Below are 19,557 nucleotides of genomic sequence, written 5' to 3' on the forward strand. Positions count from 1 at the left end.
AACTGGGCTTGATTGTGGGGATAACTCCAAAGTTAAGCGTGCTTGAGCCAGAGGTGATCTGGGATAGGTGACCTCTCGGGAAGTCTTGGTTACCGGGTGCAAGCCTCGGAAGTGATGATTGATGCTATGTGATTTATTTCACTAGATTCAATCCCACTCCTTCACCCCTGTGAGCATCACCCGATGCAATGAGTGCTAAGTGGACTATTCAAAAATCATGAGAAATTAGTCAGTTATGACTACCTCTCATGGAAATCCTGATGCAATGAGTGCTAAGTGAACTATTAAAAAATCATGAGAAATTAGTCACTTACGACTCTCTCATGGAAATGGTCATAGATGAATGACTTACTTAACGAAGTTGATTCCAATACTTAAAGGTAAATTATCGATTTGTATATTGTTATGCAAATTGCTCATTCTCTATGCAAAGGTAAATTATTAACGAAAATAAATTATAGAATTGTGTCTTGCTCCCCCTCTTCAATGCTATTTCTACTGTTGTTGTAGATGTTGGAAATACTGAGAGGGGGGTGAATCAATGTTTCACTTCAATTAGTTAATTTAAACTTCACAGAGCATTAATTATCATTAGCATCAGATAAAAACATAATTTAACATCACATCACATAAAAAGATAACAACACCAGAATAATGCACAACATCAAAGACAATACACTAGATAATTTTAGGTGGAAACCCTTCCACGAGAAAAACTACGAAGCATTTCTTAATATAAGTCTTCAAATTTACATCAATAAGAAGCTCCAAATTCCAAGATTTTCAGCATCAACTGAAAATCCCCTTAGTTTATAAACTCCAAACTGAAGGACACTCCAATGCCTTGAATTAGCAGTTCTAACTGGAAGGAAGATCCAACTCCTTGATTCACCATTTCCAACTACAATGATGCTCCAATGCCCTAATTTACTAGCTCGAACTAGAAGGATGCTCCAATGCCCTAATTTACCAACCTAACTAGAAGGACACTCCAAAACCCTAGTTTTATGAGCTTCAACTGAAAGGATGCTCCAACACCCCGCATAGGCTCCAACTTGCCCCAACACCACTCTACTGCCCTAAAGTGTTCTCAGGCTCCAACTTGAAGGAGACTCCAACCTTTTGTCTTGCACCACCCTGCCACCCTATTTAGCAAGTAGACAATGTATCACAATTTTCAGATTTGATCTACATCTGCTCAATGCAATACAATATATGTTCAACCATATAATTTTCTTCAATACCAATGATATCCCATAATCAAGAAAATTTGGTTACCAAGCCAAAATCAACAACAGTAAACCTCTGCTCATGAATAGCATCAAGCTCAAACAACATGTTCATTTACCAACAAATATCATTACTCAATATGAAAACCTTAGCTCATCAATTTCGTCATATTTTTACTCTAAAACCCTGCATAAATAACTCTGCCAAAATCTTACTTCAAAATCTCTACTCAAACATCATACGTAACCGATAAACCCTCAGCATATGTAACACCCTCCTCTCACATCTACCAAAGTAACCGGCGAACCAGGGTAAACATGTGACGAGAAGTTACTACGATATGGTTTGACTCCATATGTGTTAATTAAGGAAGTGGAATTGATAGAAACACACCATACAAACTTTCCACATGAGCAGCAGAACTCCTAGGAGCCATCCTAACCACTTAGGCATCCATCCCCTTAAAGCCCAAGATGCTCCCTTGATATGGGCATGCTTGCATCGAGGAGGCTCTGGATGCTCCCAGAACATGGGTATGCATGCATCCAAGGAATTTTTTCCTGATACTCGCGTCTGCATCTCCAGGATTTGTGCCATTTTTTCAGGCCTAGAGCCCAGGTCACTACCTAGAACTCAATGACACTTTTAAAACTGAAATATAACAACCGAATAATGATACAAATGAAACTAATTGAACAAGGACTTAACTGGACCCCTACTAGCCACGACAAACATTTTGTCAAACATGTCACAAATATGTAATCTACAGGTTTAAACAACATATCTAAGCATAGGGGTATCATACTTATCTGAGAATTGCTAAGAAGCATTGTTCCCTTTGTTGAAGGGAAATGTTCCCCTAGGGCTTTTTGGGTTGAAACCCTAGCAGACTGAAAGTTATCTATTCAAAGAAACACACATTCACACAGCCATTATGCTATTATAAGCAAATTCTATTGTAAAGGGTACGTACCTTAGGTCCTACGTTTGAGAAGGCCCTTAGGGTCCAAACCCTTCTTAGAGTTCCCTTCTTTTCTTTTGTCCTGCAAAACAACCAATTCCAAAGAACACAACAATATATGGACAAAACTTTATAAAGAAACCATCTTCATGTTATAAATAAAGGTAGTTAGTTATGAAATTCAAACAACCATTTACATATGAATTCTAAATATGAATATCATAAACATAAAGAAGATTTATATCGGGAACCAAGACATGTGTTTCTTTTATTATAGACAAATAAAGTACATAAAAAGGAATAATTTCACCTGAGTCACCTTCAGCAGGCTCCAAGCAAAGCTTCCTTCTGGATCTGTTCCAGCCTCAAGCCTTTAACAAACTCCTTCCATGACTCACTCCATGATGTCATAAATAGTGGATGAACATCAACACACAAGGAAACAAGGGTTTCCTGTACAAATGGGGGAAGTGCAGAAGGCGCAAGGGACTTCAGACCTGGTCAGGGGAAAAATCTCAGCATAATAACCTTTCTCTCCCTTCTCTCCTCCCTTAGGCCTTCCCTTTGAGGTATTTTTATACCTCTCCCAAAGTAGTTTTTTAGTTGGGAGTTGGTTGGGAATAGTTGGGCCACGGGCACTGACAGGTGATTAGCAGGTAAAACCCGCGATCTCCGCCCGAAAATAAGGAGTTATATATTTTTTAAGTATTTTAATACATATACGCGGGTTGGGTATACACAAACCCGCGTATACACGCGTTTAACTTAGGGCAATGTCACGTATAAGGGATAAAACATTGTTTTTTAAATTTTAGGACCAGGTCTAGAAGGAGGGGTTGCCCTAGGCCATGAGTGCAGCATCAAAAACCATAAGAGTAAGATTTGGAGCTATAACAGATGCCCCCTAATATATGAGGTCAGAAGGGGTACATGATGGCCGAAATGTATTATGCAAGTACATGGAAAGGAAATCTGTCAAAAAACGAGGAGGACTTCACCAGAATTCAGCCTGCCAAGGCACCAAAGGAGATCAAAAAGAAACACTCTCTGAGGCGGGCATACCCATGCTCAGAAAAAGTAAATCATGTCCGCATATCAAGTACAAGTGGATCCACTAAGTATACAAGTATAAATGACTGGAAAATACATAATGGATCATCTGATCATGATGAACAAGTACATGTCTAAATATCACATATAAGATTGTCAATGATGCTGAAAGATGCAACGGATCACTGATATCAAAGACTGATCCCAAAAGGTACCAACTGAACATGATGGAATATGATGGTACTACACTGAAAACTCAGGTGCCAGCATATAGAATGTCACCATGACTGACTGCAACATATAAGGTGGAGTGGTATCAACTAGCAGCAATAGAAGCAACTGTCAAGTGAACCAATGAATGCTGATACAACCTAAGGTCTTCACCGACCGCTGTGGTACATTTCTACACCATGGGAATAAATGATCTGAAGTTGACCATGTGAGGAATCGTTTGATTACCAGTCATTGATGTATACCATTAACAAACACGAGACTACTCACCGATAATGATAATGAGCGTCAAGGTACCTAGTACAATCTAACAAGTGTGAATAGATGAGCTGGAGTCGAACACCTGTAAGAATCTATCGATCAGGAGACAATGATGGTTTCCCACTGTCGATAGCAAAGGATCTGCCACTAGTGACTCCAAACCCCAAGGTACTGCCAAATGGACTCTAGATCTTTGCCCCAGAGCAATGAGTCAGAGTCGATAAGGAAAGATCCACTAGAAGGAAGGCATTAAGGCATCCTTCATCAATCTAGTGCGAGTGTAACTCGTAGGCCAATAATGTGGAAGGAATCAGACGAAAGAGATGTAGTAACCGAACCGAAGTACGTTTCCGGCATACACAAGATGTGGCTAGCGCACGACAGAAACCCTCTGAACCAACCAATAATGAAATTTGACACAGAGGCGAGGTATCCACCAATAGGGTCAAATGGAAACCAAGGTACTGCATGAATCCCAATCTGTGATAATGTAAGTTGATGTCGAACAGCAGGGAAACCACTCAGTCAAAGACCCATGATACTGATCGATGCTGAGCACAAGGTGACCTATCAATAATGAAAATAGGGCTAGGGTGCAGCTCTAGGCCTGTCCTCAGAGCAAGGTGTCGTCGTCGATAAGGACAAGACCCACCAGCAAGAAGTCATTGGAGACCTTCTCAAACCAGCACGAGTAAAGGACCAATATAGCTGATGTGATGATAGACATGATACTGACAACCAGGGATGGCCGACTGAGAAAAGAGTCAAGAGACACCGCAGAAAGGCCGACTCAGGCTAACTTCCCTTGAACAAAAGCATGACTCAATGTGACTATGTGGCAGCATATGATGACTCTGTATAAGTTCGTCATGCAGGAGGCATGAACGAACCCTCCATATGATTGGAAGAGATAACCAATTGGGGGAGAACTGACTCAATAACAAGGTTAAGGCGTACCTAAGTCAAACTAAATCCCGCCCAAATATAGGAGACTTTGTTTTGAGTGCTTTGTTCAAGGGCGACACAACTGACCCTAGCTGCCAACAATAAATGGAAATAATGTCTTGTTCCCGCTCTTTTTTGGAATATTTAATTTTTTTGTCTTTTTCTGTTAAGCTTGAAAAGGAATAAAAGAATGCTATGGTACAGTGGAAAGAACGAGTGTCGGTGAAACAGATGATCTAGTTCCTGGGAATGGAACGTTCCTATGCTCAATGCAGGCAGGTGAAAACTGGTCAGTGACACTCAAAGGCGTGTTCCTTCCATGGGTCAAGGTGTCTCAAGTTGCAGAAGTCAAAGGTATGCAAGGTTGATTTTGCAGTCGTCATGGTCAAACGCTGGCTTAAACACGAGTCCAAGTGAAGCCGGCTTTAGGCCAAAAGGTGCAAGTGGTCAACATGTAGTAGTACAACTCAACACAAAGGAGCCTCGAGGGTATAAGGCCAGAACGAAGTGAAGAAGCAAAGAGGAATGAGTCTTCAACGCATAAGTCATGGCGGGACTACAGAGGACTCCTGAGCCTACTCAAATCGGAGCAGCATGGGCAAAAAATGTCAGTGAGGTGCTAACTACGATGCCCATGTAATGGATGGCTCTACCATCGTGTCATGCTTTAAAGAATCGGCGAGTGAAGATGGCTTACGAACCATAACACAATGGGGTCAACCCTATGGCAGATGTATCGGCAAATGGAGGCTAGTATGCATAATGCAACGGAAAATTGGTGTCCCTAACCTTTATGCCAATGAGAAAACGATACCTGCGATGATGGGTCAGCAGTCATGGAACCGTCTCGAAACTGAAAAACGTCCAAAATGTCCTGAAAAGCAAACCAATATCGACATTCCAAGCTCCTAAGTTAAAAGTCAAATGAGGCCAAAAAAAATAAAGTTTTGAAAAAAAATTTTCATTTTCAAAACTTATAAAGGAGATTTTGGACTCACCATTTTTACCATTTGAGTTTGAGAGAAAAGGATTTGGAGCAAAAGGAGCAAACTTCCCATAGCCAGATTCAACCATTCAAATTCGTCAAAAACCTCCAGTAACTCTTATACTTAGCGTGCAATTGATTGTGATTGGTTTTAACATTTTTGATTAATGTTTCACCGTTGAATTTTTTGCCCAAAATTTCTCTGCGACGTATACGTAGGTTGGTAATATGAAACCCGCGTACATGTGGGCCCTATACACGACTGTGTGCACAGGGGCCCGTGTATATGCCGCGAACAATTTTTAAACAAAAATTAACAGTTACAAATCATTTTTTTCTCAGAATGCTTGTCACGTGGTGTGAAAGAGAGCACGCAGCGGTGGATAATGAAGTTATGAACAATTCAGAAGCTTTAGGTGCCCTACGGGGATGCGGTTTGCTTAAATTTTTCAAACTGCTGAATATGAAAGCAAACACACATTTGCTTGAGATGCTCATTGATTACTGGGACGTCGAGAAGGAAGCCTTTATGATCGATCAGGTGCCACTCAGGGTAGAAGTGGAGGATATCTATTTCATCACGGGCCTTTCCTGAAGGGGAGAGGTAGTACATTCTCGAGGCAAGACACGGAGTAGCCTCATGATAGAGGACTATGTACAGATATATCGCACGGGACATCCCAAGAAGGTTGGGAGCCAGATTTCCATCACACATGTGGCGAGTTTATCGCTGAGGATAATCCTGTTCACCATAGCTCGAGTGAACGGATCGTCATCTCTGCATCAGGCATCACGGCTGACCATGAGCGTGGCAGTTGACTGTCTCACTACTTTGTTCGACTGGTGTACTCCTCCTCTGGCCAACATGAAGAGCCAGCTCACTTCTATCAGGAGGGGACAGACCAAGAACTTTGGATATGGGACTATCTTGTGCACTTTCTTTTTCGAGAAGGTTCCCGCACTCCGCCCCATGGTAGCAGTTTCCATCAGCACCCCACGCCATCCACGCATGGGCCAGTGGGTTGATCTGATGAAACATCTGGGGGGTGGGGAGGTCCCAAGGACTGCCTTCGACGATGACTTCTTCACCTGGTGGGATTAGCAGATCATCGCCGTGGATGACTACCCCTCTGGGCTAGATTTCTGAGGAGATCCTGATCTAGCGTTTCCACCGAACGCAGCATGGGGTGAGATTGGTAAGAATTTTTTAATTTTATGATTTTTTTGGATTTTTCAAATATAATGATGAATTTTGAAAAATATTTTTGATGAGATTCAAATGACTGATATGATGATCATGTTCTAGACATTGGGCCGGTACGACCAGATGGGTTCCCGCGGCATGGATGGCGCGGTCGAGGAGCCGAAGAGGCGACTGCTGATACAGAACAGACTCTAAACAACATCCAGCGACACTTGGTGATACTGAGCTGCCGAGTACCGATGGCTACCATAGAGGACCTTCCTGAGGATATGCAGCGTCATGTGGTTGGCATGCCACGTGACTGGGTTCGCACTTTTCGGCATGTGGCCAATGCGATAGTTACATACTTAGGCGCTCATCCTGAGTCGGGGCATTAGATATGCCGGACGTGATTATTTGAATTTGAGGCCCAATTTTGTATATTTTTGGACACACATATGTACACTCGAGACGCTTTATGATATATATATATATATATATATATATATATATATATATATATATATATATATATATAGATATATATAGTTTGACTTTTTGATGCTTGATTTGATTGTGATGAATGATTGATGTGCCAGTCTAATGCCTAATTAGCGATAGAATCAACTAACCAATTATGAGATCTTGGAATGTGCAAATAATTAATATAAGTAAATGATCTTTGCAACAACCTCACCCTTAAATACTGGCGATATAAAGATGGATCCCTTACCTGATAAATGTTATTTAATTGAGACACTATCAATTGAGAATCAAGATACACTACCAACGAGTCGATCCCATGAGAGATTGCCTCAGATAATAAATTAATAACGACAGTATCCTCAGCCATATTGTTTGAAGTAGGACCAATGCATACGCCTCTTGATACCATCAACTGACCAGTTGGATAATAGAGTACCCAAGCTACGGAAACGAGATTCCGAGTGTGCTGACTAACACCATCGGCGAATCCAAAATAGACCAAGTCATCCATCAACACCTGCCACAGTAGACCAAAAAGTGCTGATATCAAAAAACTCTCAATGATATATGTACAGATATACATAAAGTACAAAGAAGCCATTGCTTGGCCAAAACTAAGGAAAGCACTTCCTGAGGTAGTGCCCGTCAGGGTGCTCCGCCACCTTACTCCTAGGGATGTTTATAGGTACTATGATCGAACCAATCAATATACTTCCTTCAGCGAATAACTGTGTTGGAGCCAAAGGAGTCGTAAAAGCATCGCTAGTCGGACTGGAGGACCTGGATTCAACTTCATGCACGGGGGAATAAAAGTGTGACCGACGATATAAATCTTCTAAATGTCGATCTACAACCATCATTGCTTTGAATATTGCTTCATCTGATGGAAAATCAATATCCGAGCAATTTGATGCAGAGGTGGAATCAAGGGTCTGAAAATGAGCCACATCACCATCTATCTCTTTCCCAGAGGAAGTAGTAGAATGGTTATCTGCAGAGTTATCGATAGATTCACATCTAAGCTCTACTGCAGGCATAAGAGATTCTATTCCACCCGCCTTGTCGTCATCTGGTGTGGTCACAAATGAAGCTAAGGTTCCAGGATCCGAAAAATAAGGAGTTTGAACAAACTCTCTCTGTAAAGGGTCCCTGGAGGATGAAATTGTATCTATTCCAGCTGTAGGAGGGGGAAGATTAAACGTACCCATCAATGAAGAGTACATCCCGACTCCTAGATTCTCAGTAGGCAGACGGGGGTTACCCACTAAAGGAACAATAGAGTCAGAGCTTGCTTGAGGATCGACTTGACAATAATCCAATTGATCAACCTTAACAATTTTCCCTTCATGAGGAAAGAAAACGACACGAAATAGAGTCGAAACAACAACATCCATTTCGTATACCCAGTTCCTTCCTAAGAGGAGATTGTAGTCTAGGTTAGCATCTATGACCTCTACTTTGATATTAACGACCTTTCCTCCAACACATATAGGAAAGGTCGGGATAATCCTGTATGGCCTATGAGAATGACCATCAAATGCTGTCGAGAGGGTAGGTGAAGGAAAAACTGACGGTGATCCAATAGCCTTCCAGCATGACATAGACATGACACACGTGGAAGCTCCCTCATCTACAATCATCTGAAAAATATTCGTTTTCTGGTAGGTAGACTTTATCTGGAAAGCCATGTGATGTGGAAGTCTCTTTTTGACATTATTCATATCAAAAGTGAGAGCTAAAGAATTACTTGGATCCACTGCCCCCATTGCTGATAGCAAGGCACTTCTTTGAGCAGGACATAACTGGAGAACCTCTAAAGCAGACATAGCACATGGACTTTGAGCGAGATCCTCAACAATGGAGTAATTCTGGGCTGCCCTAATATTAGGGTTGATAGTCGCGCGTTTAGCAGAACCTTTCTGTACCCGTGGTATAGTCTCAACAGAAGGTCGCTCAATATGAAGTGGGTTGTTAGTTTCGGGAACTGATTTCCCCTTGGAAGTTTCACCTTCACCATAATCATGTGATCGTGTGGCCACATTAGCATGAGAACCCATCATGAAAACATTTGATGACTTGTCCCCTTCCTGGTTTCCCCCTGCAGAGGTACCAAGGTTTGAACTCGCGCCAGCAAGCATTTGCTGCCCTTAGGGAAAAGGGTTGGTTAACACAGCTTGAGAACTAGAAGTCCTTTGCTACCCTAACAAGCGTTGAGCATCTTGAATCTTGGGGTAGAGATGAGTTAAATGGTCTCCACTGCACAACTTGCATGGAAACTTGACTTTCTTTCTAGACTCATTTCTACCACCACCAGCGTCGTTGCCAGATTTATTTGCATCAGGCTTCCCATCCTGGTTCTTTTTCTTACCTCGTCCTTTCTTTTTCCCATTGGAATTTTGATTTCCTTTGGGTTATCAGATTGGACGGCATTAATTGAAGAATTTTGGGAAGCTAGGGGATTAGACGATGTGACTTGGTTGTTAGAAGTAGTTTGTAAGGACAACTGCTGCAATTGGTTCAACAAGTTCATGATAGTTGTGTCTACTGACCCAACGATACCATCCGCATGGGGACCTGGCTTTGAATTAGCTATATTAACCTTAGACCCAGGAGCATCTGGATTTGTAGGATCCCAGACTGAGAGTAGATCAGTTCTATTTGCTGGGCCCTAAAAATGGCTTGCTCCTAAGAATAGACTCCAGACATGGAGACATCCTTGGAGATCTCGGGTTGTAAAGATTTCAAAAACCATTCGAGATGGTAATCCAGAGGGATTTCGGCTTTAATGAGCCTCTTTCTCCGTCTCCATTCCTGAATATGGTCAGAAATGTGAGTTGCCTTATCCTGACGAAAAGTGGCCAGAAGTTCAGTTACAGCATCATAATGGATAGGCAACTGGAAATGATTTAAGAAAATATTGGCTAAGTCAGCGAAAGATGTAAAGTTGCCCCTTGGCAACTCTATATACCATTTGGCCGCATTACCAGTCAAGGTGCGTTGAAAATGTCTCAACCTGATCGAGTCATCGATAAGGGAGTTAGATGAGCACCACAAATGGAATGTGGTTACACGATCGCCTGGGTCCTCACCACTCTTCCCTTCGAATTTGGAATGTTCGAAGGGAGTTTGGTTGGGACCGGAGGCCAGGCCGGTTTGTACTTAATTGGATCGTTTGTTAACTTAGTGATCTGGCAAGTTCAACGTTGCCAAAAACGGAAACCTAGGAGGAACTTGGGGATTCCACCAAGACTGGGCAAAACTCCCAAAGTTCTGAAAAGATTGGCCTGGATTTTGGAAGGCACCAGGCTGCCCGAAGTAACCACTAGAACCGGCTAAACCAAAAATAAGCCTTGTGATCCAGCAAAATTCAGAGTTTGACCAACTCCGACTGCAAAGCCTCCATAACCAGCAAAGTTTCCTCCTAAAGGATTATAAGGAGTTGATAACCCCTGATACGGATTCCAAGCTGAAGCTAAGGGAGGAATACTTTGAAACGAACTAACCGTGGAGTATGGCCTATTCCCTTGTTGGTAGATAAATGGATTCCTAGTTCCTGCACCACTAACCCCAGGGTTAGTCCAACCTTGGAAGGGATTACTGCTTTGTCCTACAGAAGAAAAAGGCATGGATCCTATCGTCAGGTTGGAATGTGGTATATGACCACTTCCGAAAGGAAAACCCTGGAATGAAGCTGATCCGCCCATCATGGACGTAGCGGCACTAAACAGTATCGATGGAATACCCTGTGAGTGGGTGCCAAATGGGAAGAATCTAGTGCCAAAAGCATTGGTTTGGGCATTTCCACTCGTGGACGGAATGGAGGTAGACCCAACTAAAGATGTGCTAGCAAAATATCCAAACAAGGAAGCAGAGGAGATGGAAATCGTTCCTCCCCCTTGCATCGACGTTGGAGTTTGCATAGTCGTAGCACTTGTAGAAGCCATGCTTCCAGTAGTGGTCATCGATGGTAAGCGCGTAGCGTAACCTAGACTTGACGGTCTATGCGTTGGAGTCCCAACATATTGTAATATGTCTGGATGACTAGATGGTAGTGGAGAATTTGGAGCCGCTAACGACTCTGAGAGTTCTTCTACCTCTATGTTATTCTCTGCTTGAAAGAGAACTTGAGAAAGGACTGGAGTGTCCCTCTCTTTTTCGGAAGTACCAGGCCTTGCTTGAACACTAATGCCCCGAGAGGAGGATCAATCCCCAATGCATCAACTGTCGTGGGACGAAACTCACCAGTAGTATTACCTCTACACCTTCGAGGAGAAGGCTCTAAACTTGGTGGTGAAAGACCACGAAGTCTTCGAGACCGTCTGGGAGATCGGTCAGCCACTTTGAATTTTTTGTTATGATCTAAATAAAGACTCAAAAAATTGAAAGCTAGGCCAACTAAGTGCACAGAGCACACACTATAAAGTCCCTAAAGATAAGAGCCAGTCAAACAACTTCCAAGTATTTCCACTCCGGGTGATTAGGACCGCACACCAAAATACAAGAAAGTGAATTAAGGGGCCTTCCGAAGATAGTTTGGGATGATGAGGGCCCAGTCCTATTAGCGAAGGTATCAGAGAAAGTTACGCTGACCTCCTAACAACAACCTACGCCGGTGCAAGCCCCCAAGCTTCGCAAGGGCGCCCTCTAGTAGTACTGTCAAGAGTGATGCAACGTCGACCTCAAGTGCCACGGGATTCCCCTCCGCAGCCACCTGTGTAGATCCCTAGGAGTAGCAACTATGGATACCAACTCGTCGCAGAAGCCAGGTAGAACAGTCGTGAGGTAAGTTCGGACAAGTAGGAGAGGGGGTATCTCTCTTCCCTGTCTTCACAGACCCTCGTGCTTAACTCCCAGATCCGGAGCTTTCCTGGTCTTCCTAACGCTATTGGATTTTCTCTCGCTATTTAGACTCCTATGTTTGACGTTTATATGGCCTTGGAGAGTTAACTCTCCACTCGCCTAATCCAAGGCCCTAAAATCCTAAACTTGTTGGTGTAACTGACTTAAACAAAATGTTCTAGTGAATTTTAGTTAGCGCTTGATTTTAAAATAGGCTGTTCTTTAAGTCACAAGGTAACGGAAGTGAAACTAATGGTTTTTTTTTTGACGCAAAAGAAATTAATAAAAACTTAACTACATGCACATGCACTTTTTTCGTTTTTTGATGAAGAGAAATTTCTATAGGGTTCAAAGGAGCTTCTAATAAAACAAAATTTTCTTTTCTTTTCGTTAATTCACGCTTCACACTCACAAAAGTTAACAAAGCTATGTATGCCTAAAAAGGTATGCAAATCTATCCTAATGCAACAAATATATGTCGATGCAAGATTCGCAACTACTCTAAAAACAAAAAATGAAAGTTTCTTGCTTATCAATCTTTATCTTGCCACTTAAAATGTCTAGATGGAATATGAAATGCTACCATTCATTTCGTCTAAACACTAAAAACAAGTTCTATGACAAACATAAAGCACTTTCATTCACTAAAAGGAAACCAAATGAAAACCAAGTTCAAGAAAGCAAAACTAAGTTTTTCAAAAAGATTTTCTTCAAACGCAACAACAAAAAAGTCTTTTTAAAAATGCTCTCAACAACACTGAAACTTGTGATTGAAGAATAGGCAACAAACACTTTTGCAAATTGACACGACACAATGCATGAAAACTCAACAAAAATATATGTGTTTAAGGATGCTCTTAACAATCAAAAGCAGCAATGAAAGCTTTGGCAACAATAACCAAAAAGATCATAAGACAAATTTCAAGAAAGTGTCAATCAACAACTTTCATGAAACAAAGAAGCAAATGGTCACAAAAGCGGTTTTGTCAAGAAAACAAAAAGTCACCTAAAGCAAGATTTGACAGGAAGATCGAGATCAATCTCCCTACCCTGATGAATCAGAGCAGCCAAGATTCCAAACAAGAAATCTAGTGTGCTTGAACAAGAAAAGATGACGCTTGCAATAACAAAAACAAGACCAATACTCCTTATAATCAGAGAGAATTTGGAACAAGATGCTTGCTGTAAAAACAAAAAATGATACTGGAAAGTGACTATTTCAGACTGACTCAAACTACCAGACAGACCTTCAGAGACAAAAAGATTTACAAATCTTGAAAATTGCAAGATATATGCGACTGTACTTATGTACAGAGTGCGTATATACGCTATTGTAACTAAGGAAACCTACGTATACACAGGTCCACTTAAAGAAACATGCGTACATACGCCTCTGTAACTAAGAAAAATAGCATATATAAAAGGTTTCAAGAAAAATAAAAAACAAACTGAAGAAACTGGCAAAACTTCAAATTCAAGAACAGACCAGACAGTAACAACAAGAAGACAAGGCAGTTGAGCCCTGATTGGCTTGAAAACACCCAAACTAGGAACAACAAGAGTGTTGTCCCCAGTGGAGTCGCCAATTCTGTTGGAGCGAAATGTTCCCCTAAGGCTTTTTGGGTTGAAACCATAGCAGACTGAAAGTTATCTATTCAAAGAAACACACATTCACACAGCCATTATGCTATTATAAGCAAATTCTATTGTAAAGGGTACGTACCTTAGGTCCTACGTTTGAGAAGGCCCTTAGGGTCCAAACCCTTCTTGGAGTTCCCTTCTTCTCTTTTGTCCTGCAAAACAACCAATTCCAAAGAACACAACAGTATATGGACAATACTTTATAAAGAAACCATATTCATGTTATAAATAAAGGTAGTTAGTTATGAAATCCAAACAACCATTTACATATGAATTGTAAACATGAATATCATAAACATAAATAAGATTTATGTCGGGAACCAAGACATGTGTTTCTTTTATTATAGACAAATAAAGTACATAAAAAGTAATAATTTCACCTGAGTCACCTTCAGCAGGCTCCAAGCAAAGCTTCCTTCCAGATCTATTCCAGCCTCAAGCCTTTAACAAACTCCTTCCATGACTCACTCCATGATGTCATAAATGGTGGATAAACATCAACACACAAGGAAACAAGGGTTTCCTGTACAAATGGGGGAAGTGCAGAAGGCACAAGGGACTTCAGACCTGGTTAGGGGAAAAATCTCAGCATAATAACCTTTCTCTCTCTTCTCTCCTCCCTTAGGCCTTCCCTTTGAGGTCTTTTTATGCCTCTCCCAAAGTAGCTTTTTAGTTGGGAGTTGGTTGGGAACAGTTGGGCCACGGGCACTAACATGTGATCAATAGGTAAAACCCACAATATCCGCCCGAAAATAAGGAGTTTTATATTCTTTTAAGTGTTTTAATACATATACGTGGGTTGGGTATACACAGACCCGCATATACACGCATTTAACTCAAGGCAATGTCACGTATAAGGGATAAAACACTGTTTTTTAAATTTTAGGACCAGGTCTGGAAGGAGGGGTTGCCCTAGGCCATGAGTGCAGCATCACAAACCATAAGAGTGAGACTTGGAGTTATAACACCCTTATATCATTAGTTGCATTATAATCTATTAGGTCATATATACATAGTTCATTCATGTAGAAATCAAAACATGAGGAGAGCCATACACCATCATTGTCATAATACATGCTAATAACCAACATAATAACAACATAAATATCAAGGATACATTAGCCATATAATCCACATATAAGCCGGTAGAATACTGATGAAATAACAAGGAGAAATAACATCATATTAATGATGTAAAAGCTAACGCGGTATGAGACTACCACGTTCCAGCTGACCGTAGATTGGCTGAGCTAGATCTCTCTTCAGCCAATCACCCCCGTGTCATATTCTATGCATGAATGTTGGATCTCCTAAAACACATCAATCAAAACCATTCAGGGTTTGAAGAGGCCAAACCACCTCAACCCATTAAACAATGGTTCTACCTCACGACCGGACATCACAAAACCATCACCAGATCAGTCTCTACCTAAGCCTTCTAGGGCTCGAGAACGTTGTTCCAACTAAGGCTTCTAGAAATAGTAACTCAACCCACAACTTAGTTTGGGCTTCCAGAGTGTTTGTCTAACCAGGGCTTCCATGGCTAGTAACTCAACCCACCAAGGGTTTTCAGAGCGTTTGTCCAACCAAGGCTTCCAAGACTAATAACTCAACCCAACCTACTATAGGGCTTCCAGAGTGTTTTTCCAACCAGGGCTTCCAGGAACTAATAACATAATTCAAGCTAAAGGAAACATGAGAACCAACCAGAAAAACAAAGAAATAAACCCAAAACACCATCGCTATCCAGGAAATGGCAAGGCTAGGAAAATCCATTGCCAATCTATGAAATCCCCGATGCCAATGACAAATCAAAACCAAGAAACCACATGCATGTTCCATGCATGCCAAAAATAGCAAGGAAATCCTACATGCAACTCGGTAGCTGCTAATCCCAATGTCCTCTTGCACTTTCCTTCTTTTCCTTTCCCTTCTTGCTCCAAATTCCAAGTATGCCACACTCCTCCAAGAGTGCTCCAAGAAAACTCGAAGTGTCCAAGAGTATGAGAGAGAGAGAATAGAAGAGAGTTCCACCATGGTGCGAGGGGGTGCCATGTGTCCCTTTTCACAACCATATTTTAGGTTAAATGTCATACAAGTGTATGAAATGGAGTGTACAAAATTATCGGGTGACTAAGCACAACCGTCGTTGAATATTGGTAGCATGCAGGTCCTTCGGTGCCCGTGGCACTGTGGGGAAGTGCCAGTGCCCATCATCGATGGAACCCATTTGGAAAAACTTAGTGTCTTTATCCCTTATATTATGTTAAACAAAGATACCTTTTCACAACATCAATTGTTCCTTTACTTTTGAATATGCGTGCCTCAGGCTATCATCTGACCTTGTGCCCTTGGGGGTTAGTTCTACAAAGGGGTATTGCATTCTTAGTGCTAACATCAGCTCCATGGGGACAATGGGCCCTTATGGTTTGTTGAGAAATCGTAGTTCTAGTAGCTTTATTTCATTTGGATATGGAGTCTCTTTCAAATGAATTATTTCCCTTGTTAATTATTGAAAACTGAGAAATTATGATTGTCAAAATAAACTTTTGGGAAACAAACTTCTTGAAGACAAATCTTTTATTTTATTTTCTTCTTTTTTATTTTCCTGTGGTTATGTCTTTAGGAACTTGTCATTGACAGGATTCGTAAGGAAATATCCATTGAGGGTCTCCATCTGATAGGTATTATTTTCCAAAACTTCTTGTACTTAGGATGGACCAATCCAAATATTATCAATTCTATGCTTGCCTTTGTCTGCTCAGATTGAATCCCATTTCAAAACTAAATCTGAAACTTGTGGGTCTCGCTCATGTGATCTCTTAGAAAAAATGGATTTCATCGTCTATTGGTAGGCTTCAGTTTTTCTTAGAGTTTCTTCTCTTTGTTTTTGGACTTCTATCATTTGATAATTTTTCTTTTGCATTGGGCTAGTAACTGACTCCTCTTCTTGTAGCAACTTCATCACTGGTGGGTGACATTCATATGAAAGATGACATATATATTGTATACCAATTGATAATGGGAGGTGTTGATAACTCTTTTAATGTTGATCCTATCTTCCTAGAGTGCATACTTGAGGTTGGCATCCCAACTCTTCTTATTCTTATCCAAAACCCTCTTGACGATTCTTACCAGATTTTTATTTGATGATCCTTCCAGTCATTTCCTTGAGGATAATATCTTGTAGAATGTGCTAGTTCTATGTTAGACTTGGAAGAACTGCAACATCTTGAATGAATTGAAATCTTGGGTGTTGTCTGTGATCAAACTTTTGGGACATCCAAGTATGGAGATAATATTGTCTTCTAGGAAAGTGACAATAACCTTATCATCAAGCTTGCAGGTTGGAATAGCTTCCACCCACTTATTGAAATAATCAGTAGTTGTCAGAAAGTACTTGTTTTGAGAACATGAGTTTGTTTATATTTATCCAATGAAATCTAACCCCCACTGTTGGAATGGATCTTGAACTTTGATAGGCTTCAATGGCAAAGATTTAAATTTCTGTTTGCCTAAGAATATATGACATTCTAGACAAGCCCTAACAACAACATTCTCATCCTTAAAAATGGAAGGTCGGTAATAACCGACTCTCAAAATATTATTTATGTCACCTTCCATGCTTGATATTCGCCACATACTCCTTGGTGGAATTCTAAAATGTACTCATGTGCTCGGTTTTCAATGACACAAGTCAGTAAGACGATAGCATTATCCTTCCAATACAAGCCCTCGTCAACAATTCAATACTTAATTAATTTGAACTTCATGTGTTGTAGGAAAAATATGATGTCATAATACCACATGGAATCTTGAAACTTCAAGAGTTCCTTTGAGAAGGGTTGTTGTGGATTCCTTCCATTCGATGAGAAGGGTTCTTATGGATTCCTTCCTATTAGAGTGAGAGGTTCTTATGGATTCTCTCTCTGAGGATGAAGAGGTTCTTGTGGATTCTCTTCATCCAAATAAGGAGGTTCTTGTGGATTCTCCTCTCCATGGATGTTACAAAGATATTTATTAGCACACATCTCAAACACAATGTGATTAGACTCTATGAACAATCTCATTAGACCTTGACCCTTTACAAGCTTTGTAGGCTTGATTTCCATCTCATATTCTTGTATCTTTACTATCCATTTTCCTTGCCTACCATCACTATTAGGTTGTGTAAGAATCTCTTTCACTGTTGTTGATGGCACATATGCTACTACTTGGGAATGAAACTCATATTCTCAAAATTCCTTGAATGCTTTCACCATAGCATATGCCTACTTTTCTAAAATAATATATTTCAACTCCCCATCTCTCAAGGCACAAATAAAATTTTTTATGGGCTGTTCATACCTCTCTTCATTCTTTTGTAAAATAACCGTGGAATGGTGTGCTTAAAAGCAAAAGAGAAAATCCAGAACTCCTTTGAAAAATTTGGAATAGCTAGAACTAGGGCTTCGATAGTGGCCTTCTTAATATGATTGAAGGATGTATAGTCCTCAGGTGTCCATCTCACCTCGTTGTTATTTAAGAGAATAATGTAATGTACTTGAGGAGCTCAACAAAGTTTGCAATAAATCTGCATAGAAACTTGATCTTTCCTAAGAACAATTGTACTTCCTTCTTATTTCAGGGTAAAAAAATCTTTGATATAGCCTCCACTCTTTCCATATCAATCCTGACACCCTTCGTGGAAACTATATGTCCCAACAACTTTCCCTCTTGCAAGGCAAAGAATGATTTCTTTAGGTTCGACGAAAGACAAAACTTTCTAGATTTAAAAAAAGTTTGCCTCATATGATCTAAATGTTCTTCATCTAATTTGGAGAATACATTCATGTCATCCAGGTAAATGATTATGAATGTTTCCCTTTCATCGAAAAATGCAATATCCATGGGTCTTTGAAAATTTGTTCTTGCATTCATCAATCTAAAATTCATTTTTTTATTCATGAATGTGCCCCAAAATGTTGTGAATTTCGTCTCATATTTGTCATTCGAGTGCATTTCTATCTAATTATAGCCTTAGAATCCATCCATCATTAATATTTTTGAGGCTTCTATCACTTTATAGAAATAAATGATCCATCTTGAGAAGTGGATAATTTTCCTTTAGAGAGCATCTGTTCAGATTTATGAAATACACACATAATCTGATATCGTCATTCTTTTCTATGAATGGTGCAAGGTTTTCCACGCACTCTAAATATCTTAGTGGTACAATTCTCTTCCCATCCAACAACTTCCTGATTTCCTTCTCTATTGTCGACAACAAAATTGGAATGAATCTTCTGAGTTTCTACACAAAGGGCTTAGAATTCTCTTTCAACGATATTCTATGTTAAATAATGGAAGTATCATAAGTTTTCAAGTCTTTGTAAATCCACGCAAACAAATATTTAAATTTCTTAAACAACCCAACATGCCTCTTCTTGCAATCAGGTTGCAAACACTTGGAGAAGTTTACCTTATGTGGATTTTCTTTAGTGTCTGAATTGTGTTCCTCAATGTTCTTGGCTACCAATTGAAAAATGGGTCTAGTGAACACATCATTATGATCAAATATTTGATCAAGCAGGACTATCCCATTTAGGATGAAGTTTTTCTTTAGCTGGATCACTTCACGGCCTCCAATTTGGTTCAAAAATTTGGAAATGGTTTCTTTTTATTCTTCCTCCTCCCAATTTGTCTCAAGAGGTTGACCTTCAAAATATATACTAATCGCTAAAAACTTGTCCACTAATTACAAAA

The sequence above is a fragment of the Pinus tabuliformis genome, chromosome 7 (genome assembly GCF_031772625.1).
Source record: "Pinus tabuliformis cultivar Carrire ecotype Pingquan chromosome 7, CPIR1, whole genome shotgun sequence".
Taxonomy (NCBI): domain Eukaryota; kingdom Viridiplantae; phylum Streptophyta; class Pinopsida; order Pinales; family Pinaceae; genus Pinus; species Pinus tabuliformis.